General features: G+C 46.0%; 1 long non-coding RNA gene across 1 annotated transcript; it reads left to right on the forward strand.

The window, feature by feature from the left end:
* Positions 1 to 3324: 3324 nt before the first annotated feature.
* LOC144164158 (uncharacterized) lies at positions 3325 to 11715 on the forward strand. Its single transcript, XR_013321085.1, has 3 exons — positions 3325 to 3399; positions 8480 to 8615; positions 11283 to 11715. It is a non-coding gene; the product is annotated as an uncharacterized LOC144164158 (long non-coding RNA).
* Positions 11716 to 16798: the final 5083 nt, after the last annotated feature.

Raw genomic sequence — 16798 nt, forward strand, 5'->3', positions numbered from 1 at the left:
TGACGTGACGTTATGATAAGCGCAATATAAATCATACCCCTGCTCCCCCTCCACGCGAAACCCCTATGCTTGGAAACATTTGTTATAAAAGAATGAAAAACAAAGTAAACTTGACGTGACGTTATGATAAGCGCAATATAAATCATACCCCTGCTCCCCCTCCACGCGAAATCTCTATGCTTGGAAACATTTGTTATAAACGAATGAAAAACAAAGTAAACATGACGTGACGTTATGATAAGCGCAATATAAATCATACCCCTGCTCCCCCTCCACGCGAAATCCCTATGCTTGGAAACATTTGTTATAAAAGAATGAAAAACAAAGTAAACATGACGTGACGTTATGATAAGCGCTATATAAATCAAGCCCCTGCTCCCCCTCCACGCGAAATCCCTATGCTTGGAAACATTTGTTATAAGAGAATGAAAAACAAAGTAAATATGATGTGACGTTATGATAAGCGCAATATAAATCCTACCCCTGCTCCCCCTCCACGCGAAATCCCTATGCTTGGAAACATTTGTTATAAGAGAATGAAAAACAAAGTAAATATGATGTGACGTTATGATAAGCGCAATATAAATCATACCCCTGCTCCCCCTCCACGCGAAATCCCTATGCTTGGAAACATTTGTTATAAGAGAATGAAAAACAAAGTAAACATGACGTGACGTTATGATAAGCGCAATATAAATCATACCCCTGCTCCCCCTCCACGCGAAATCCCTATGCTTGGAAACATTTGCTATAAAAGAATGAAAAACAAAGTAAACATGACGTGACGTTATGATAAGCGCAATATAAATCATACCCCTGCTCCCCCTCTACGCGAAATCCCTTTGCGTGGAAACATTTGTTATAAGAGAATGAAAAACAAAGTAAATATGATGTGACGTTATGATAAGCGCAATATAAATCATACCCCTGCTCCCCCTCCACGCGAAATCCCTATGCTTGGAAACATTTGTTATAAAAGAATGAAAAACAAAGTAAACATGACGTGACGTTATGATAAGCGCAATATAAATCATACCCCTGCTCCCCCTCCACGCGAAATCCCTATGCATGGAAACATTTGTTATAAACGAATGAAAAACAAAGTAAACATGACGTGACGTTATGATAAGCGCTATATAAATCAAACCCCTGCTCCCCCTCCACGCGAAATCCCTATGCTTGGAAACATTTGTTATAAAAGAATGAAAAACAAAGTAAACATGACGTGACGTTATGATAAGCGCAATATAAATCATACCGCTGCTCCCCCTCCACGCGAAATCCCTATGCTTGGAAACATTTGTTATAAAAGAATGAAAAACAAAGTAAACATGACGTGACGTTATGATAAGCGCAATATAAATCATACCCCTGCTCCCCCTCCACGCGAAATCCCTATGCTTGGAAATATTTGTTATAAACGAATGAAAAACAAAGTAAACATGACGTGACGTTATGATAAGCGCAATATAAATCATACCCCTGCTCCCCCTCCACGCGAAATCCCTATGCTTGGAAACATTTGTTATAAGAGAATGAAAAACAAAGTAAATATGATGTGACGTTATGATAAGCGCAATATAAATCATACCCCTGCTCCCCCTCCACGCGAAATCCCTATGCTTGGAAACATTTGTTATAAGAGAATGAAAAACAAAGTAAACATGATGTGACGTTATGATAAGCGCAATATAAATCATACCCCTGCTCCCCCTCCACGCGAAATCCCTATGCTCGGAAACATTTGTTATAAGAGAATGAAAAACAAAATAAATATGATGTGACATTATGATAAGCGCAATGTGCCAGATGACTTTGGCGTGTACTGGGAACTTGCTGCGTTGCTTCGCGCCCATCGGAGCTTTACTTACTAAAGTGAACTGTGCCTTGCAGACGGCTTAGTTTAAAAACTATAGCCACAGCACACGTGCAGAGATTTATACAAAAAAAAGACCTCATTGACGCATTTCTAACAGTAGCAATAAGCCGCTCTCCGCATCGATTCACATGCTGCAGGTTTTTTGTTTCCAGTGTTCACTAATTATGGGTAGTCGAAACAGCAGCTTTATTACAGTAAATAGGGTATCTTTTGCTTGAAAGTGAACCGCCATAATTAATAATGGAATAGCATGGTGTACAAACGCGTGCCTTTCGTGTAACGAACCTAGGACGCAAACTTATGCAAACCAGAAATGATGTAAACAAAAACCAGCGGTAAGGAGGTTAGGTAAATAAAGAGTCCGTCTTCATGTAAGTTTTCACAAATCCTTCAACACCTGTTCAAACCATAAGGAGGAAAATATCAGTTTAGCCTGAAGCTATAGCTTTGGCTTTCAGTGCAGGGATTGCTCGCACTTCCGCCTTTTGTACATATGAAAAAAAAAAGAAACGTACAGATAACAACTGCGAAGTGATTTTTTAGGTGGTTTATTTCCCTCAGATTTTGTTCCCGCGGCTGCAACCATCAGCGCGTTGTCACGACTAAGTTGCCACTTGTCGTTTCCTACGGAGTGCACGGTCCTGCTGGGGCGACACTGTCCCCGTCTTGAACGGTGTTGCGGTACGACGGAAATGGACCTGGGTCTTGATACGCACGCATACTTAACACATGTCAACAAGCGTTCCTCCCGAGCCTTTCACACTAAAAAAACTATCCGAGATTGCTTATAGAACGTCTTTCAAAATTAATTCTTTCCACAGACTAAACGCGAGTGGAACCGACTACGAGCCAACTTGGTACTACTTCCCTACTACTGCATCCTTTGTGCGCATGTTAAAGGAAACTGAAGCTTACGTTTTCTTGCTGATATACGTATGAGGAATATATGAGCATGACTTTTAGACACCATGACTTGTCGTTAAGCTTTTCTTCTTGTTGCCGTCAGTCCTGACGCGCATAGCGCAGTTACGTGTTCATATAAGACTCATGCAGCTTATCCACGCATTGCGTGTGCTTGCTTGCTTGCTAGTGTTGGCAGCACTCTCATGCCTTATTTTTGTATTGTTATGTACTTTCTACCCGTGTATTATTATATAATGTACTTCCTGATGTGCAATGCGCATGTCCGATGGGTTTCCTTGTCTCTTCTGCCCACGCCTGCCCAAGGCCTTGTTCCAATTCTGGCAGAATTGAATTTAAAAAAAAATATAAAACAAATAAACACCCCATCATCGTCGCGCTGTGTTCTTCGGGCATTGTATTATCAACTGCGATTGTGCGAACAAAGCCATATGAAGGGATCCAACGCTTGCGTCAGATAGTTCGCGCACTGAATGCGAAGCACATAAATCGGGGCGCCGAAAGGTTTTCACGACTACTGCGCAAGCGGGGCGCAGCAGCGGGCCGCTTCGAGACAGCTACCGTCAGGTCATCCATTTCAAGGACAAAGGGCTCTAAAGGTACGTAATTGCTGTCATTTTCCAGCTTGTCTCCGCGTGTTTCGGAGAAGTGTTTTTTTAGAACTTGGGTTAGGGCACCCCATTAACACATGCACAGCTTCATTTTTTACTTGTTGGTAATGAGTTACCTTGATGCGAAGCCCGGACAGGCACAGTAGTGAATGACAGAGATTGCGCTACCGGTAATAGTAGCAATGAAACACACCAGGGAATAATTAATTTGTTTTGTTTTTTCGTACCAAAGCTGCACCCGAGATTTATGAACGTAATGAGGCTACGGAATAATTTAGACCACCCCAGTTAGCCGTTCCAAGCAGTTATTGCAAGATCGACTGGTGGACCTTGCAATAATCTACTTATTCCCCCTTCCTCGCGTGCGCTCGGCCCGATAGCAATGATTGCTTCGTCTTCAGAAGCCCGCAACACGGTTTTTTGTACGCCCCTCGCTAATTGATTGTAGGGTTTAAAGCGCCGACGCAACGCAGGCGGTGAGGCGGGCCGTAGTGGAGGGCTCCGGATTAATTTTGACCGCCTGTGGATCTTTAACGTGCGCTGAAATCTCGAACACACGGGCGTTTTTGCTTTTCGCCTCCATCAGAAAAGCGGCCGGCGCGCCCGGAATCGCACCCGCGACATCGTGCTCGTACGCCCCTCGCACACCTTGCTTCGCGTTGTGATCGTATCAGTGATCTCGTTTGCTCTATTTAGCAGCGGCACTGGTTGCCTGTCCCTCGTTTTGTTGTCCAACAATATCGGCATTTCCTCGCCATCATTCGCATTGCATCCTTTTGGCCTCTTACACTGGGGATATTTTCAGGTGGATATTTTAGAAGAGCAGCTTAAAGGTCCAGTCTTAGTAACGCGAATATTTCGCACATGCACCTGTTCTTTAACAGCGGAGCGGACGTAAGCCAAGCCTTGTCGTATCTGACCGATTATACACGGAATTGTCTTTTCGCTTCTAATTCCCTTCAAGCCAATACACCAAAGTTCGCATAAGCTACCTCCCAAGTACAGCCACTAAATTCCGCAGTGCTTCCCTTCGTTTTGAAACCGAAATTCTATCAACCCAAATACAGTGTTTACGAAACTGCTGGAGCAAGCTTACTGGCACCTCACCACAACATATTTGTAGGCTGTTACAGTGTGTACCATGCCCCTCTCTTTCCACTTTTCCTCGCCCTAACACGCAATCTTATTTTATAAACAAGGGCGCAGTGCAGCGCACTTTCCGCACCTATAAAAGCATATGTCTGTCCAGAGTGCATGCGTTACACCGATAAAGGCTGGTCCACCAGCCGAAACATTAGTAAATACCGTTTGTTTTTTCATCGTGAGACAATTCCTTTTTGCATTATTCCCTCTGCTTCCTCCAGAAGTTTTTTTCTTTCTACTAGTTATATGAGTGTGTCGAACCGGAACCAAACCTAGCCAAAATACTAAACCGAACCGGTATTTTGACCGGAACTGAACACGAATCCGAACCCTTATGTTTTTAACACGCCGAACACCACCAGGAACTGAACTGAAACATAAATAACTGTTACCGGTTCGCGCCGAATCGGTTCTACAATGAACTGTTGATAATGCGCTGACACTATCTATTGCGGTCTTTTTATCTTTAGCGTACCGTCAACCTCCTGCACGCTCACGCAGCTTTCATTTCCAATATATCGCAAAAAAATAAGCGCTCTGTTCTCGGACGCGAAATAGAAAAAAGGGATGAGCACCAACTTTGCAAGCATATGTTTGTTCTGGTCACGTGCGTAGTGTGCAAGGCTGAAAAAAAGAAATACCCCCTTCTCTGCGCGCTGAAGGCAGGCGATAAGAAACATTAACTTCGCACTGCACCACAAAAATTTGTCTCGCTTTGACTGTGCAGGAGTCGCCTTGGGAACATGTAAGGCTTCAGCGCCTGGGGCAGATAGTATATCATACACAGTGATACAACATCTGCACCCAGAAACTCTCCGAACACTCTTACACTTGTTCAACAAAATATGGGCGGCGGGATACTTTCCGAGAGCTTGGAGAGAAGCAGTTGTAGTTGCCGTATTAAAAGAGGGGAAAGATGCCTCACTACCTGCCAGTTACCGACCAATAGCTCTGACAAGTTGCTTAGGAAAGGTTTTTGAAAAAATGGTAAATAAGAGGCTAATCCATTTTCTTGAATATAACGGCATCCTGGACAGTTGTCAGGCTGGTTTCCGATCAGGTCGAAGCACAACTGACCAGCTAGTTGCCTTTGAGTCGTATGTCAAAGATGCTTTTATCCACAAACAGCACTGTCTTTCTGTTTTCTTCGACTTAGAAAAAGCATACGATACAACTTGGCGTTACGGCATACTGCTTGATCTCAAGGCATTCGGTGTGTCTGGACATATGCTAAACACTATTGAAAGTTATTTGTCGGAGCGGACATTTAGGGTAAGAGTAGGGACAGTGGTATCAAGAACATACATACAAGAAAATGGGGTTCCCCAGGGTGGAGTATTAAGCTGTACTCTGTTTATAATTAAAATGAATTCACTTGGGAAATCGTTGCCACCCTCAATCTCCTACTCAATGTATGTTGACGACGTCCAAATAAGCTTTAGGTCATGCAATCAGTCCATATGTGAAAGGCAGATACAGTTAGGTGTGAACAGGCTTGCAAAATGGACGGAAGAAAATGGTTTTAAATTGAATCCTCACAAAAGTACATGTGTGTTATTCACAAGACAGCGTGGAATTCGTCGAGAACCCGATGTCACACTGAACGGAGAACGGATTGCTGTCAAGAAAGAACACAAGTTTTTAGGTGTTGTACTTGACGGAAAACTAACGTACGTACAGCACTTAAAGAAACTCAAACAAAAATGCCTAAAAACCATTAACATTTTAAAAGTGTTGTCACATCAGTCTTATGGTGCTGATAAAGACTGCCTTCTACGTCTCTTTGTGAGTTTAGTTAGGTCACGTATAGACTATGGAAGTGTAACATACGGGTCCGCGTCTAAAACTGCCTTAAAAATGTTAAACCCAGTACTACATTTGGGCCTTCGCCTTGCCTCTGGAGCCTTCAGGACAAGTCCAATCCAGAGTCTTTATGTAGAATGCGACCACTGGTGCCTAGAGCACCAGCGTGCTTATACAGCACTCCTCTATGCTATTAGGACAATGTCTATGACGAATCACCCATGCAATTCTATTGTGAATGACATCTCATCCGCCCATTTGTATTTAGCGCGCCCGTCGATCCCTGCCCCTGTAGCCTTGCGTGTCAAAGGCCTTGCAGAGGAGATAGGGGTGTCTTTAGATGATGGCATAAAAACCTGTATCGCCGATACAGTCCCACCTTGGGACATGTCAACTATTCATTGTGACACATCCTTTAAACAAATTGACAAGCGTCGTGCACCCCGCGAATTGATTTTACAGCATTTCTTAAGTTTACAACACAGATATCCATGCGCCTCTTTTTACACAGATGCTTCCAAGTCTTCTTCTTCTGTGTCCTGTGCTGCACATGGCCCGGACTTCGCCAGCACAAGGACATTGAACAGAAATTGTAGCATCTTTACAGCAGAAGCCTATGGTATTCTAATCACAGTGGAACACATTACACAGTACAAAATACAACAATCAGTCATCTACACAGACTCCCTAAGCGTAGTAACTGCATTGGATTCCTTTAAGCCCACAAAAAACGTCATCCTAAACCGCCTTTTTAAAGCTCTTATAACTGCCTATAAGTCAAAGCTAAAAATACTTGTTTGCTGGATCCCTGGACACAGTGGCATTCTGGGCAATGAAATTGCTGACCAGAACGCCACTTTGGCGGCCCTACGTAGTGGTGTTGATGTAGCGCAGGTCCCTCACCTCGATCTGAAACCAGTAATCCGGAGGGGAATCCGTAAATGCTGGCAGCACATGTGGGACACACACACAGACAACAAGCTCCACTCAGTAAAACCAAACCTAGGAAGATACACAACAGAAAAACAAAACAGATTCATTGAAGTATCCATTTGCAGACTGCGAATAGGCCACACTTACGCTACACACGCATATCTTTTGAATGGAACACTCCCACCTGTCTGTAACAACTGTGGGGAACGACTCACCGTCCTCCATGTATTAATTGAGTGCACATTCTGCAATGAAGCCAGAAAACGGCATTTCCCGAAAATATATACCTACAACATTCCACTACATCCTTCACTATTTTTAGGAGATGAACCTATGTTTACAAACAAAAGTCTTTTAAGTTATCTTGCAGACATCAAGTTTTTAAAACTCATCTCGTACAGTGCGTGACCTCGGAGCCTACGAGCAGTGAGTGAGGCCCTCATGCTCCCTTTGTCCGCACGGGAGGCCCACTCTCATCGCATGCTCTATGGCTCGAGGTGCATCACGTTGCACCCATAATCCATTTCAGCCACCATTATGAACATCTTCATGCTTTAGTGGACGGGCCCTCTACACCCATATATACAGTATTTTAAGATGTATCATACTCATTTCATACATATTTTAAGCACAAACATGACTATTGAAAGACCACATAACATAGTTCTGGCGCTCTTTGGTCTTAGAAACCCTTGCGCCAATAAACCACAAACATACATACATACTGTGCAGGAGCAAACAGGCCACAAGATTGTTGCATTGCACATCAGCGAGGGTCTACACCTACACCGTGCCTACTTGTCGCAGGGCATAATTTGTTTTCAAACTGACGCTCACCTGGATAGTGGAAAATAAAAACGGTAGATAAATAGGTATCCATGAAAACAAGAACAGAAAGCTGTAGTAGTTCATGAGCTATTTGACGCACTTGGTGCGCGTTATCTATCTATCTACCTATATATGTATCCGGGTGTGGGATATCGGATATATATTTCTCTCCCTTTTCTTTCATTACTACCACTCCGGAATTCCCATTTCTTTCAGCAAAACAGAAATGATCTGCATATGTTCACTGCTTGACACTCCTGACAGGCTGGCTAGCTTATGTTATTTCAACGAGCCACTCCTTCTGAATTATCAGACGCTACATGCTTAGCGAGAGACTCACAATCGGGTCTCGGTGCTGCAGGTAGCACACAAGTGTTCGTTGCCCGTGGACTGTCCCTCGCATGGCGTAGACGCTCGAGCCACGGCCGTGGGGGTAAAAAGGAAGTCCCCTTCACCCCGAAGTCTTCGAACGGTGCTGGCTACCCCCCTTATCGCAGGTAACACTTGTCAATGCAGCACTTGTCTGTCAATGCAATTGAATGATGGCCCACGTACGTGTCTTCATTTTTATTTCCCGGCTGCGCTGGCTCTCGTGCTTCATCACAATAACCATTTGATTGAGCTCGGGGCCGCAGCCGCACTGGTGGCAATGGAGTGAAAGGTGTGACGGCGCCCCCAGTTCGGATAGCTAGCGTGCTCTCTTTAAGCGGTAATTAGGCACCGTCCCGTCCCGTTTGGTCTAAATACGTGCCACCGCATGATAAAGCGACGGAGTATATCACGCCGCATTCGCAGTCGGTGAAAGTGTAGAGTGCTTTAAAGAGAACTTGTCACCACCAGTAGCTCCTCTTCCTTCCTGCAACCCTTCTGTCAATACTCGCGCACATGATTCTGCACTTCTCGGCCGCGCGGAAGATAACGTTCACCTTTTAATGACCAGCGATAGTTTTCAAATGGCGCGAGGCAGAACGCGGATAGAGAATAACTGCGATTTTTCTTCGCCCATCTGATAGCATTGCCCACGTATTCAGTTTTTCATTTGTCCTCGCTTCAGCCATTTGAACAGTCTCTGCAGCACACACGAAGAGCCGTGCGCGGGAACCCAGATACTTCCAATCTATCAACTTGGCGCGAAAAACTTTCGCGCACGATATGCGAACAGGACTTCTTTAGCGCTGAGCAAAGGCACGACGTGGCCAACACGTTCTTGACAATCTCGGAGTGGACCGAGTGGAAACTTAGAAGGGGCTGGACCCGAGGGAATACGAAAGTTCAAGGAGAATTGAAGCACATTGTCCCTTGGAAATTGGACGTAAAGGTAGAAACCTTTGCCCCTCTCCTTAAACAGCTTGAAAACCGAATAAAATTCGTTAGGTCTACAAACACCAAATACTTATTCAATATCCAAATAAATATAAATACAAATCTTGTTTTACGGCTCGGTCAACTTCCCAAAAAAAAATGTTGCTTAGTGCTGGTGCCACTATTGAACCTATGCACGCCACCGATATCTGCACAGAGACCACAACCGGCTGTGTAGATTGCGACTTGCACATAGTAGCTGGCGCCAGCAGGAGGCAGCGCGCGAAAAAATTCAAAATTTCAAATTTGAAATTTGAAGGCTTTACACGCCGCAGCTACACGTGAGCTATGAGGCACGATGGCTCCGGAGGCGTGCTTTAGCAAACATAGCCTTGTAAGGCTTCCTCGTCAAAACAGCTCCTCATTTAAGCACACCGTAAAGCCCACAGCAGGTTTGCTCTCCCCTCAGGGTGGATCTGCACTAAGTGCAATGGACAGAGAAAAAGATGATATAACAACGGCTGCAGGCCAGGCACGCGCGTATTACAGCTGACGAATACAAGACTTCAAAGGACGACGAACGGTGAGAATTGAATGCAGCGCAACCCGGTTCCGGGTACCGGAAAGGGCTAAAAAAAGCCAAAGAAGCAAAAAAAAATTTGTGCACGGAATCGCCGAGCATGGGCAGATAGTTGCCTACAAAGCCGGTGGTATTGACTGGCCAAACGCAACAACCGCGTGTCGTAGTAGATCTCGGAAGCTCTACAGGAATACAAAACCAGTTCTGTTCGTTGCCCGACGCCACTTAATGAGTTGCGTGAAGACACTATCATTAAAGACACAACGTTGGTTTAGAAACAGTGCCGGTGTACTAGGTATGTTTGTATGAAGTACTAGAATACCTAAGCCGCGCAAGTGAAACGTTAGCAGTAAGCAGAATAGGCTCCACCCGTACCAGGGAACGTATGCATGGCTTTTTCTGCTTCTGCGGTTGGTACACAAGTGACAGGTATATGTAAAACGTTCGTACGGGCAGCTGTGACAAAGATGGAACCAAAACGCACCGAACCGATGTAGTTATTTTGCAACAAAGCGCCTCTGCAGCAATTTGCAACGTGTAGAAATGTGGCCGGTGGTGCAAAACCAGAATGTGTGTAAATGATTCTAAAACTTCTTGCATAAAAACAAATAAAATATTGATACGTGTTTATGAATTATAATTGCGTATACTAAATAAATTATTATTAAGGGCAAAGTTTTAAAATGAAAATCCGAGGCCAGTTTACTACTTTCGTAGTGGGCCCACTCGGATCTATTTCTTTGGGGCTGGTAAATTTCTAATTCGATGCTAACAAAAGATTATAGAGTAATACAGTAACAATTCCTTTCCGGCTTATGAAATACCCAAACAAATTTAAATTTGGGCTTCACGCAGCGTCAATACATGATGTAAGACGCAATGCGCGAATAAATTAGCCGACGAACCTCGGTTGTGAGACGACAGAAGTGCGCATTGACATAAACGAAACAAACCCAAATACGTGTGTGGTTCCGCAAGAGTCCTTGCAGATATCACTTTAAATAAGCTGTATAGGTAACGCATTAACTTCCATGGGCATGTCTTCTCCAGCGCCCCACATCAGTGCTTCGTATTCAGACCCCGTCCCTAGCGCAGCTTTTGGTCTGGCTTTTCATAACCGAATTTTCGGTAAAACATATTTTGCAAATTCCGACATATAGAAGAGTAAGCAATCGAGATATGTTAGCCATGCATATTCTTATGAGCTCCCTCGTTATGGTATGGAAACATGTGCAGCGGAATAATGTGTTTTTCATTGATTTTTCACGCTATTTTATTGCAGAGGAAGGGCTACCTCCTGGAATGGAAAGGGTGCTCCAGATGGGCCTGCACGCTCGAGCCAAAAAAAAACTTGAACAAGCAGTGTCTGCAGAGCTTCAAAGACCCAAGGATGCCTGAACGCAGGAGATTGCAGAGCGCAGCCGATGTGTTTCTATAAAGTGCAAAAAAAACTGCGCTTCAGACGGAGATCAAACGGAATTCTTTCGATTCCGTTTGACATAGACATCTTTCGTTGGACATTTAAAGGTGCAGGCAGACTTCTCGAACATGGTTGGATTCTTTGCGTGAAGGAAGATTTTCTTAACCTGCCTTTCCCGAATGATTGGTTCGTTTCAAGTAGCGCACTTGGCAAACAAATCCACATTCTGTTCCCATTGCGTGTGAAGGCGACGGTGCGGATAAGGAAAGCCCCAGGAAAACAAACCTTGGGATTTCCTGTGGAGCGAATGCACATCATGGTGACTGAAGCAAGGTGGTGACTGAAGCAAGGAGCTCTCCCTGAGCTTGTTGAACAGTTGAAACGGTGAACAGACAGATACGAGGCCAAACTTTTCACGTTTGAGTTACCCAAGAAAGAAAAACCAGCCACCTCGCTCGGAAAGCGTACGAATACACGCTGGCTGTAGGCTACGCCCGTGTATTTATATAATTACGATCGCCGTACGAAGCTGCTGTGTTCTCTTCTCCAAGCTTTGCTGTAGGCGCCTTGAAAATGTCATATGATCAACATAAAGGTGAGCGCTTCCTTTTATGCCAGAACATAAAAGTAAAAATGGCCTAATAGCTTAGTGTTTCTCTTGCGTAGTTAAAATGCAGTGGGCATCTTACGGCCAATTTATTGGTACTGACTGCCGTTAGGCTCCTGACATTCGGGTTTGGTAATTTAATACACAAAACTATACTGCCGAGAACAACGCCGATCTGATTTTTGTGCTTATGTTTTGGTGCTAGCTCCTGGCCGCGCCCAGCTATCTGTTTTGTGTTAAGTGGAGCGCGGGTGTCGTCCTCCTCCTTTTGTACGCCACACCCGCAATCTTAATTTGATAGGAAACATGTGTTGCTTGTGGTCGCTATACTTGAAGCTTCTCGTTTAATCTGTAGTGTTCTCGGTATTAACCGACGTTTGCGGAAAGGAGCACCTATCGATAAAATCGGGCTGAGCATACGCCTTGACATTCAATTCGCCGACGCTCGACTGTGCATGCCACTTTGTTCACTGTCGACATTTGTGTTTCTTTTTTTGATTTATTAGGGAGCAAACGTTCGCTCCAAATAAACGTTACTTCTTCAAAAACCTTGCGTCGTTCCTGGCTGCGTGACAGTATAAGGGGAACAATACAAGTCCCTACAGAAAATAGTGCAAATATGTAAAGTCCAGCCTCGTTTTACTATTAAATGCGCCTCCATCCACCAAAATGCCCCACGTAAGATGGTTTTTAAGCCCCACATAAAGTAAAGCAAACGTGGGATACAAAACTTTTAAATTTTTCACATGCACAGAAGGATGGACTTTGCAGAGAGCATTGGGTTTGTTTTACGTACATTGAGTGTAGGCTACGCAGAGGGGAATACGACCTCGCCAGCTCCTACGTCACCCCAAAGTGAAATTAATTTTCTCGATAGCACCTCAACCTCACCGTTTAGGTTTAGGTCTAGACAGGCGAGTTCAGCATAGCATGCGATAAACCCATGCATTTTAGTTAACGGAAGGTGACGGACGAGAAACAGGATCCTACCAGATGTATGCCACGCCCCCTTCCCTGGCACCCCCTTTACTTCACATTTACCGCAAATGTATATATTAAAGTACTTAACACGCCAAATGTCTTTTTACGACGCCACACGACGCCAAAATGTGCGTCGTAAGGCACGCGCCATCGGAAAATGATTATCGCAGTGTGTCGCCTTCTGCACGCACGAGCCAGCGGGTTTGCCTTGCGCGTGCGCCGTGACGCTGGGCGCCGTAAAACTTCAACGAAAATGATAGCGAGCGGGCGCGCATAAGAAATGAAATACAAAGAAATGTAGCGCGCCCATTGACTGCGACGCGTTCTTAGCAAAAAATGTACAAAGAGAGAGCGCTAACGCTTTCGCGTCCCACCCTTAAAGGCGAAGCTTAAATATTAAAAACAAATCAATGAACAAAATTAAATTATAAGTAATAAATAATAAAGATTAAAAATAAAATTAAATTTAAAAAAATAAAGTAAGACATTCAATAAAGACATAAATAAAAATATATCAAAATAAATGAAAATACGTGCATAAAACAATGAAAAGATATAAAAGAATAATACATCCATAAATAATGTGAACACAAAGGAAAATGATGAAAAAGACAAGTAAAAGATGAGTGTAAATAAATAAAGCATAGTATAAAATAAATGAAAATAAAAACACATTGGAAATGAGTACAAATGAATAGATTTATTGATTGATTGTGGGGGTTTAATGCGCCGACGCAACGCACGCGATTAGGCGCGCCGTAGTGGATGGCTCCGGATTAATTTTGACCACGTGGGGATCTTTAATATCCGCCGAAATCTCGAACACACGGGCGTTTTTGCTTTTCGCCTCCATCAGAAAAGCGGCTGCCGCAACGAATCGTTTTAGCCTTAGAGTGAAACTGTATACCAATACCCCTCTCCATCACAAATAACTCAATCGTGTACGGTGTCAATAGACGAAAGTACACACAATACGCTTTACGGCAAAGCCAACTTCCCCACGAATTCTCCGTAGCTCTATGTCCAACTGGCGATTTTTAAAGGCGAAGGCCTGAAGTGCCCCATTGTGCGAACAATCGGCGTTGTTGTTGGTGAAGTTGTTGTTATCATCCCGCTCAGAATACGGACGCAGCTGAAAAGAGTAAATAAATAACGCCTTTCAGTGCGTGTGGAAATCGAACCTGGGTCTCCGGAGTATGAGCTGAGTGCGTTACCACCACGCTACCACAATTTTTTTAAGGGCGAAGCTCCTCTTGCTCGGGCCCTGTCCCGTCCCTCGTTGCTGCTGTATCCGGCACATTAATGATGATTGTGGCAGGATCCCACTAGGGATTGGCCAACCAAAGATTGGCCGAAGAGGTCAAAACGTTCAACGCGTTCGTTGCTACCCAACAAGGAGGAGAGGAAGAAGAAGAGGTTGTCGTTCGTCGCCTGCGAGCTCAAGACACGTACCGGGGGTGCGCGACACAAGACGGGGCGCTGCGAGCGCGCGGAGCGAGCGGTCACGCTTCACATCGGCTCCGTAGGAAATGCTAATTTTCGGCGGACCATCGACCCCTACTGGACTAATTTTTGGTACGTGTTTGGTACGTGAGTGTTCAGCTCGGTGAGTGGACCACGTTGATACCAAATTTGGGCCATTTCACCCAATTTTGGGAGTTTTAGAGCGATTTTCATGTGCGAAGCGGGCGCGGCCCCGCTAAGCCTAACGACGGCTACCTGCGCTCCGGCCATGTGCTCGGTCGGCGTGGCGCCCGGGGCGGCCTTGGACGCCTCCCCTGAGCTCGCCGGGCTTCGGAACGACGGGAACGACCAAATTTACGAAGAATTCCAAGCCATGGACACCTCGGCTGCGGATATAAGTGCGGATTCGGCTCGCAAGAGACGGCATGGTCAGCTAGGCCTAACCGCTGCGAAGAAGAAAGCCGCTGAACAACCGACGGGATTACAACTCGACACCGGCGAGGACTGCTCGACGACGATCGGCGACGGTCTCCCAACCGCCACCGGCATCGGACAGTGTGTTACCGCGGTGAACAGTGACTGTGATCCGACGAACTCGTGCGCGGGTTGGACTGTAGTGGTCTCTCGACGCGAGAAGAAACGACAGGAAACGGGAAACCCATCGCAGCGGGACACCCAAACCGCAGGTAAGCCGAGCAAGACTCTCTCGGCTTCGAACGCTAAATTGAAGGAGGAACGTAGGCGCGAACAGAAAGCGCAATACGTTGCTAAAGTGAACGCCAACATGGCAAAGTCAGCTCGCATGCCCACTTTTGCCAAGAAAGACGAACACCGCGTGGTAGTCAGGCCTCGCGGAGGGCTCGTCGTAAGCGCTACCAAGATGTCAGTACTGCGTGCAGCTATAATAGCGGCGGCTAACATTAAGATTGAAGAAGCGGAGGACGATTCGTTTGCGCCGAACGTCGCCCAGAATATCATCATGCTAAGCACACCCAGTGAAGCGAGATCATTCCGTTACTGATCGATCCGCAACATCACAGTTGAAGAACGCACGTACGAAACGTTTGCGTATAAGACCACCCCAGACAACACCTCACGAGGTGTAATAAGCGGAGTAGGAAAAGAGGAGCCCGAGGAGCAGATCACTCGGTTCCCAGTGAACAAGCATAACCCCACCATCATGGCCGCTCACCGGCTCGGAAACTCTGAATCGGTGGTAATACTGTTTGAAGGAAACAAAGTCCCGCGCTATGTAAAGTACGGTGGCTTCGTCACTAAGTGCACACTGTATAGGCAGCACCGAGAGGTCTGCACTACATGTGGCCAGATCGGGCACAGGAGAGATGTGTGCCCGACTCCGAACGCAAGGGTGTGCTTTGCTTGCGGGAGAAATAATCCCGGAGAAGACCATGCCGAATATTGCAAACCGAGATGCAAGTTCTGCGGTGGCTCCCACGTCACGGGCGCGGGTAGCTGCAAGAACAAATTCAAAATGCCGCTTCAAATCAAGCAGCGACAGTGGGCGAAACAACACGCCGAAACACCCGCAAAGAAGGCGCCCATCAAGATGGCGCCCGCGCCCGTGAAAGCCGCCGGGAAGGTCGAGCTTTCTAGAAGATTCGAATTCCCGGAACTGGGAGCCAGCGGAGAACGTCACGCGCAGAACGGCGTGGCGAGCCGCGATAGGAGCAGAGCAGCGCCGGAGGATATGACGTGGGCAGACGTCACCTCCGGAAGACCGATAGAAGCGCGCCAGTCAAGACCGGCGCCGCAGGTGCACGTGCACCCGCAGCCGCGGGCGAGCGAGAGTCTGACAAACAAGTCTTACGTCAATGGCGCGCCGATGACGCAAAAGAAAGAGCCCGTCGTCAAGGCAACGAACGGGGCCTCGAGCGGGGCAGCTGCAGCGCCGAAGGAACCTTGCAAGATGCCAAGCGGCGGCGGCTGCAGCGAACAGTGCAAGAAAGAAACGCGGGAGCTGAAAGCCACCGTGAAGAGAACGGAGAAGATGATTCTAGAACTCCAAACGAAGATGGCGGCGCTACAGGTAACCATCAAACACCAACGTGTAACTATCACCAAACTCCAAGAGGGCGAAACGAAGAATGAAGCCAACGAGGTCAAGATGTCGACAGAAGCCGACGAAGAAGACGACGGTACCCGAGCGAACATCCTGGCTAATACCGTCATCAACACTACGGTTCCCAAGACCTTCCAATTCACCGCCAACACGAAGACCCCGACCAGGGCCTCCATCGTGGCAGCGGCAAGAGGATTAGAAAAACAACCCGAAGAAGAGCTAGAAAGCGCAAGTGAAAGTGACGAA

The sequence above is a fragment of the Haemaphysalis longicornis genome, unplaced genomic scaffold (assembly GCF_048455015.1).
Source record: "Haemaphysalis longicornis isolate Haplotype H1 unplaced genomic scaffold, Haemaphysalis longicornis Haplotype H1 scaffold_13, whole genome shotgun sequence".
Classification (NCBI taxonomy): Eukaryota; Metazoa; Arthropoda; class Arachnida; order Ixodida; family Ixodidae; genus Haemaphysalis; species Haemaphysalis longicornis.